Below are 7,983 nucleotides of genomic sequence, written 5' to 3' on the forward strand. Positions count from 1 at the left end.
GTTTATTGTCTGTTTTCCCCACAAAATGTAAGCCCAGTGAGTGTAGGGATCATTATTTAGTTCACTGATGTATCCCAAGCACCTGTAATAGGACCTGATGTAGTAGGTGCTCAGTAAATAGTTGTCAGATAGGATTGAATATCCCTTCCTGAGATGCACACATGACTTCTTCAACCTTTCTCTATTCTTTCTTCTTATCCTTAGAAGTTTTCACGTGCCTGAATGATGTCCTACAAAAATCTTTCTAATATCTTTGAGTATTTATTTATGAAAATTGCATACATTCTATTTACATTTACATACAGAATTTCCCTTCAGTCATTCAGGTTTTACTTCCTTCTTCCCTCCCTCCCTTTTTCTCTCCCTACCTCCCTGCTTTCCTTCCTTCAAGATTTTCTGAGGCACCTACCATATGCCTGGCACGCTATCTCTTTCTGGGGATGAGATCATGAAAACTTCACCATCTTTGACCTCTAGGGAATCACTTACTCTTTTCCATCAGACTCACCAGAAGGAGACCCCAAGACTAGGATTCATTGGCAAGTGATTTATCCAGTGCTCCCAGGAGAACCAATGAAGGAGCAGATGGAGTAAAAGCCAATCACAGGGGCCACCTCAGGCAGAATCTCAACCTCAGGCTGGTCCTACCAGAGAGGACTGGACTCTAAATTACCCCTGGGAGCTTGTTCCCACTGGAAGCAGGAGAGCTGGGCTTTCATACCCACACCATCTTGCTTGGTCCTGGTCTTAAGGGTGCCCTGGGGTGAAATAACCCCTCAGCCACTTCCACTTCTCTACTTGCAGCAAGATTGGTAGCTCCAGGCCAAAGAGCTGTAGGTGTGGCTCACACAGCAGACAGGGGAGGGGCACAGGCAAAGGGGAATTCTAGGAAACCTGGCTGGAGCGCGGACAGTGTCCACACCACTCAATTGTCTTTAACATTAAATGTAGAACTTCATCACTTTCTATTTGGTTCTATATACTGTCTCCCCCATCTCATCACCGCAGCCCCCACCCTGATGTCTTCCAGATTTCTCCCTTCTTCCCTGTAGGTACATTTACTGAACCTCAGTAATGGACCAAGCACTGTGCCAGGGGCTGAAGGAACATCAGCCCTGTCCCCATGGAGATCACAGCCTGCTGCTGTGTACTGAACCATGCATGTGTCTGTGTCATGTATATTTATCACATGAATGGTTGTCACATCACCCCCATTCAACATTTATTTTATTGAATACTTTAACCAATTAGAAAACTTTCTATTTAAAATGTGTTTGATTTTTATCTTTTTAGGTAGTCAGCACCTATTAGGTTGTTTAGAATTCCTCTCAGTTTTTTGTCACCTATGGATTTGTGCAGTAACAAGTCATTAACAAAAGTGTTGACAGAATCATACTGAAGACATGTATCTATACATGGACCTCAAGTTGGCATTAATGCAATTAAATAAAACTTCTGGAAGCATGTGCATAATCTACTCCATCTAACTATACTATTGTCTTATTCACTTCTCTCTTTTTTTAAGTTTTATGACAAATTTTTGGCACACGCATTTGACACAGTTCAGATATGCTACACCTAGACGATCGCAGAGAAAGAAGACCATAATGGGAAACAGGATATAATATTTGGGAATTTAACAAGTTAATGTACATAAAACACTCAGCATGGTGCCTGGCACAGAGCCTTCAGTAAATGTCAGCTACAGCTATAGCTGCCACAACTAACAATATTCCCCAGTGCTAGTAATTTATTCATTTTCTACCCTTTCTCTGAAACCTTTGGCTGAAGGAGGAAGTCAAATTCACCAAGCCATTCATTGGCCTCTTAATTTTAACCACACTGGTGACTAGAAAGACTACACTTAGCTATTTGGCAATATTCATCACGGTGATTGATTGCCTCCTAAGACTTGGGCCTCCCACGGAGCTCCCACCATGAGCAGTGTCTCCCTGGGATAATCTGTTTCTCTCCATAAGATTGCCATCTTCAGATGATTGGAAGTGCACCTGTGTTCTAAACCAAAGAAGTTTGTTAAAAACTTTACAGTGCGAAACATGTTTGGCTTAAACCCAGGAAAGGACAAAATGGTACACAGAGTTTCTCATCAGCTAGAAATGGGTGGTATGTTCAACAGGGCCAAGGGCCATGATCAAATTACCAACCAATATACATGCAACAACACAGTGCCTGGCACACAGTAGATCATCAATAAGTACACGTGAAGGCAGGGGAGGATGGGTGGGTGGGTGGGAGGTAATCAACCAAGGACCTTGTTTGCATATATGTATGGCCCATGGACACAGACAATGGGGCGGTGAGGGCCTGGGGCAGGGGGTGGGGGTGGGTTGGAGATGATCAATGGGGGGAAGAAAGGAGAGTTATGTAATACTTTCAACAATAAAGAATTATAAGAAAAATACATGTGGGGAGGATGAAAGAAGGAAGGAAGGAATTAGATTATAATCAAACCCAAAGTTTCTAATGAGAATAATATTGCAGGTCTTAAGCCACTCTGAGTTCTTTAAGGATTAAGGCAGGATATTAATTAATTGCCTAAAATCCCCAATTTACCAGTCTCGTGGCTCCCTTAAGAAAAGAAAATCAGATTAGATCACAAATAATTACCTTAACAATCTTCCTCTAGGGATTTCTCTCCTTCTAATCCATACTACAAATAGCCAACAAATTAATCTTTGAAGTTTAGTCTTTTATGAATTTATTCCTAACACCACCTATCATTTCTTTTTCTCTCCTAGTTTCTCCACTTATTCATCAAGTATTCAGATTAGACAATAATAACTATAATTCTAGGTAATATTTCCATTTCAATGGGAGTAACTAACTGTTGTGATTTCTATGTCCAAGATAGAAATGTTTCAGAAATGCACTGTTTGTTGAGAACGACAAATTTCCCTCACAAACCATTTTACTCTTTCACTCTCTTTGGATGACAAGTTATTTAAACACTTAGAATGGTGGTCCCTGAAGCAAATAGCATTATCCAGGGTATTCAGACCCTCCAATGGAATATGGCAGGAAAATAGATTTATGCACCTACTTTGAAAATAGAACATTTAGACTCAGAAAACTACCTCTTGTGGAAAGCCAAATGTTGCACAACTCTCTTAGAGTAGCTTGATCTATTAAGTCCTTATGAAATAATTAGTAATCATTTCCAGAAAATAGTATTTATACTAATGATAATAACACCTGCCATTTATTGAGTACTTTTTTTGTTTGTCAGTCACTAAGACAAAGGTTCTATATCTATCAGTTTATTTAATCTTTACTTCTCTATGAAATACTGTTGAAATCCCAATTTCATAGATGAGAAAACTGAAGCTCAGAAATGTTGAGTAATTTTTAAAAAATATATATTTTTATTGATTTCAGAGAGGAAGGGAGAGGGAGAGAGAGAGAGATAGAAACATCAATGATGAGAGAGATTCATTGACCTGCTACCTCCTGCACACCCCACACTGGGGATTGAGCCCACAACCCAGGCATGTTACCCTGACAGGGAATCAAACTGTGACCTCCTGGTTCATAGGTTGATACTCAGCTACTGAGCAATATATTTTAAAAAAAATGTTGAGTAATTTGACTAAGGTGAACACATGGCAAGAATGGAGTGGGATTCAAAAGAAGTTGCTGGACACTACTTCCTCCCTCTTAACCCCTGCTTTATTGACCCCATCTATTTCTTTAAATAGCAGAGAGTTGGAAGAGAAATAACAGGAATATTTCAGTATTCCTTCTTTGAGTTGTTGTATAGACATGGATAGCCACTGCATCAGACACTGATCAATAGATCAATATTTGACTGTTGACAAAGGAGAGGGGAAGGAATGCAATCATTTTAGCATCGAACATGAACATGCACTGTGCCAAGTGCTTTCCAAAGTTCTTTATCCACACAGCAGCACTGCCCAGCACTGTGCTTGCCACAGAATTAGTACTCACTAAATATGCGTTGAATCAAACAGGCAAACTAATACTTTCAAGTAGGAGCATCAGATGACAAATCTGGGGTGGGGGGACCCAAAGAGTCCGCTCTTCGTTACTGTCCACAAAATGTGTAGTCAGGAGAGCTGTGAAAATCTTCTTCACAAACATGGATTGTTAAATGGAAAAACAACAGCTAAAAATGTGAATATATTTTTTAGACTGGAGATAGAGCTTAAGTTTACCTCTATAAAGCACTAGGAATAGTGGCAAAAATGTGTTAGTTAATATGTGAAGGATGAGTCAGATCTGTGACGGGTCCAGGGTACATTTTCAGGGATTGCGTGTGAAGGCAGAGTCCGCAGAAGGTGGCAGAATGAACGCAGGGACATGAGGACATGAAGGGAGCCCCACTCTCGGGAGAGCATCCCAACATGCACCCAATGGCAATGGATACAAACTTGAAACACGTTTCCACAGACAGAGCAGTTCCGCCCACCACCCAATTAACTGCAAAATGCTCCTCCTGCCAGCCCACCAGGGCCCCAGCCCCTTTCCAGGGGTCCATATAAAACCAGCATCAGCAAACACTGGGCTGATGGTCATGCATCCCTTTTACCTTCACCCCATTCTTTTTATTCTCCAGGTATTTGACGGCGAGGAGAAAGAGAACCAGAAGCAGCTATCTCTATGTTTAGATTGTTTCATTCCTGGCTAACCTTAGGGTAATAGCAAATAGATACAAAGAGAACAACTCAGAAAATATTAAAGGCTTTGAAAATCAAATCCAGAAGACCACCTGTTCCCCCATTTTACAGATGAGGAACTGGGGGCTCAGAGAAGGTAAGTAATTGCTTAAGGTCTTCGTGTGGGCGGCAGAGCTAGAAGCTGAGTTCAATCTCTTTGCTTCCCAAGTGTGTACTCTCAGCTTAATGTAAAGAGGATAACACAGAACACTTTCAAAATAAGTGTTCAATTTAGAATCCAAAACAGATGTTATGGAGAGGTGGTGACGAAAATCAAGCAGCAAGATTGATTTTGGACATGCTGCTTCGGCAACGACTTCAACACTTAAATAGTTGGAGCTCAAACAACAGATTGGGGCATGGAGCTTGTGGGGTGGTATCAACAGATTGTTTCAAGAGCCTCGTTAGCGGAAACTACTGTCTATTTGTAGAGTACTGAAGGTGGAGAGGGGGAAAACCCATTCCACACAATCTGTCATGGTGGTATAAAACTATGTGGATACTTTGGAATTGAAGGTTTAAATTATTTGTACAATTAGTTAAGTCCGAGCTAAGATAATGTGCCTAACAGAAGAAAAATGCTACCAGACAGAAACATGCCTTTCTTGGTGGTCATGACTGCTTACAGTCAAAGGATTCACATGAAGCAAATATACCAGACACATCATTTGCCACATCATAAGAGTCCTGAGGACTAGTTTATCTGCATAGGAGCCACAGCAAACACAAAAGAAGCAATAGTGCAACAACTCCACCTCACTCAAAGGAGTAAACTTTTATAAAATTCTGGGCAGATTGAAACCCTTTCTAAAATAAAGACTGAGAAATTGTCAGAGGATGCAGAAAGCTTGGGGGCATGCTGGAGAGATGGGAGGCATAACCTAACGCATTATAGATCCCTAAATTGGATCCTGGAACAGAAGAAGGACATTAATGAAAAAACTTGGAACCCAATAAGGTCTGGAGCTTAGTGAATAACAACATGCCAATGTCAGTCTCTCAGTTTTGACAGTGTACCATGCTAATATGCATTGGGGGGAAATGAGTGAGGGGTACATGGGAACTCTCTGTAACTATCTTTGTAACTTTTCTTATGTGTAAAATAATTGCAAAAATAAAAAGTCAATTTAAAATACCTTGTATAGCCAACTGCAATATTTTTCCAGCGGTCTCCCAATTCAGCGTTCTCTTCCCCATCACCATAGTAACAGGGTTCCCAGAGGGGAGGAAGAAGCAAGCAGGCAATGTGACCTTGGTTCCCAGTCAAGGACTTTGCCCACAGAGGGCTCCTCCAGAAAGTTTGTCTTTGTATTGTCAGTACTTAGTATCTCGGGCTATAGAACACCTGCCCATGAACATGGGAAGCATCCCAGTTTGTGCTGCTGATGGTCTTGGCATTTGAGGATATTGTTTAGTCCATAAAGGTGGTGCCTGGCTTCAAGGACTCCATAATCATAAAAATGTTTATTTTACATAAATGTACCTATTCCAAAGGGGAAAAGGCTGGACTTTCTAAGAAAAGACTATGTGGGAAGACTCTAACCTTAGATGTAAAGATTTCAAAAGTTAGAAAACTACCATGGTATCCAACTTAGAGATCAAAATGAAAGATAATTACCAGCCACATTCTAACTCTTCAAGAGAGAGGAAAACAGATACAAAAAGCTCTCACAACTGGGAAAAGTCCCCCAAACATTTAGGACATAGGATGCTGTCTTCTGGGAATTCTCTTATTTAACATCAACTAATTCCTTGCTAACTCCCCACTGTGCGCTAACTGGACTCCTGGATATGCATGATTCTTTTCACTTAAAGAGTGATTAACAGCTTTCAGGAAAAGTCTCTATAATAAATTGCTCAACAGAAGTAACTTATTTGCTGAAATATATGTGATTCCCCAAAATGTGAGATCAAAAAACTAAGATGCAAGCTGAATGCAGCATAAACTGAGAAAAGTCTGTAAGTTCTAATGTGGTAGACGTCCAATGGACTTTTGGTTTAAAATGTAAAGTGATACAGAATATTCTGTGATTTCCATTGTAATATATATCTTACTATAAATCAATGAAGAATAAAATGTAAAGACTAAATTGGTCACTTCTTTACCTGCAATCCAAATACTTGAATAAAAGAATTTAAAATATTAAATAAATAAAATTTTAAGAAATAATGGAGCAAAGAGAATAAGAAAGAGAGAGAAGGAGGGAGAAAAGGGAAAAGAGGAAAGAGAGGAAAGCAGGGAGGAAGAGAGGCGAGAGGGAGGAGGAAGAACAGATTTGTTCAGATACTTCCAGGGGCCTAATTTAATCCACCAGCATTTCTTCTCCCACTCAAAATGCTTAAACAGTGCTCTTCTTCCAGGAATACTGAGTTTGGGAAACACTCCCACAGTTATATAATGCTTTCTAAGAGGGAAGGAAAATAATAGATTTGTCTACTTGGTCCTTGTTAGGCAGTAACCGTTCTACTGGTCTCATTGAAAATGCTATTATGAAGGAGAATGTTAGCAGATAACAGCCCACCTCTCCCATTTCTTGGATTTATTATTGTTATAGGTTCTAAAGATCAGAAGAATCTCAGCAGCACTTGTGCTGGCTTCCCACATCACTGGCCAGGAGCAACATTCAAGCACAATGGTTGTCTTAAATCACCTTCCTTCCCCCCCTCCCTTTATTATTGACTTTAATTTATTAGATTTTTTAAAAAATATAAATATAATTTGTACAGTCATGCATTGCTTAACAATGTGGGTGCATTCTGAGAAATGCATCGTTAGGCAATTTCGTCCTCATGCAATATTATACAGTGAACTTGTACAAACCTAGATGGTCCAGCCCACTACTACACACTATGCTATACGGTGTAGCCTATTGCTCCAAGGCTACAAACCTATACAGCATGTCACTGTACTGAATACTGTAAGCAACTGTAACACAATGGTAAGGATGTGTGTATTGAAGTATAGCTAAACACAGGAAACTTACAGTCAAAATACAGAATAAATGGTAAAAATGGTGCACCTGTATAGGGCACTTACCAGGAGTGGAGCTTGCCGGACTGGAGGTTGCTCTGCTTGAATCCCTGCGTGAGGATGAGTGAAGGTTGTTGTGCACTATTGTTGACTTTATAAACACTGTGCACTTAGGCTACACTAACATTATAAAGAACACCAGATCAAAACAAGCACAAGAGAAATGATGCAATCAAAAGACATGGTAAACACGAGATGTCCGAGGCTGCTGCTGCTGTAATACACACACAATTTTACAACAAACTTTTTATTTTTGAT

The sequence above is a fragment of the Myotis lucifugus genome, unplaced genomic scaffold (genome assembly GCF_000147115.1).
Source record: "Myotis lucifugus unplaced genomic scaffold, Myoluc2.0 scaffold_55, whole genome shotgun sequence".
Classification (NCBI taxonomy): Eukaryota; Metazoa; Chordata; class Mammalia; order Chiroptera; family Vespertilionidae; genus Myotis; species Myotis lucifugus.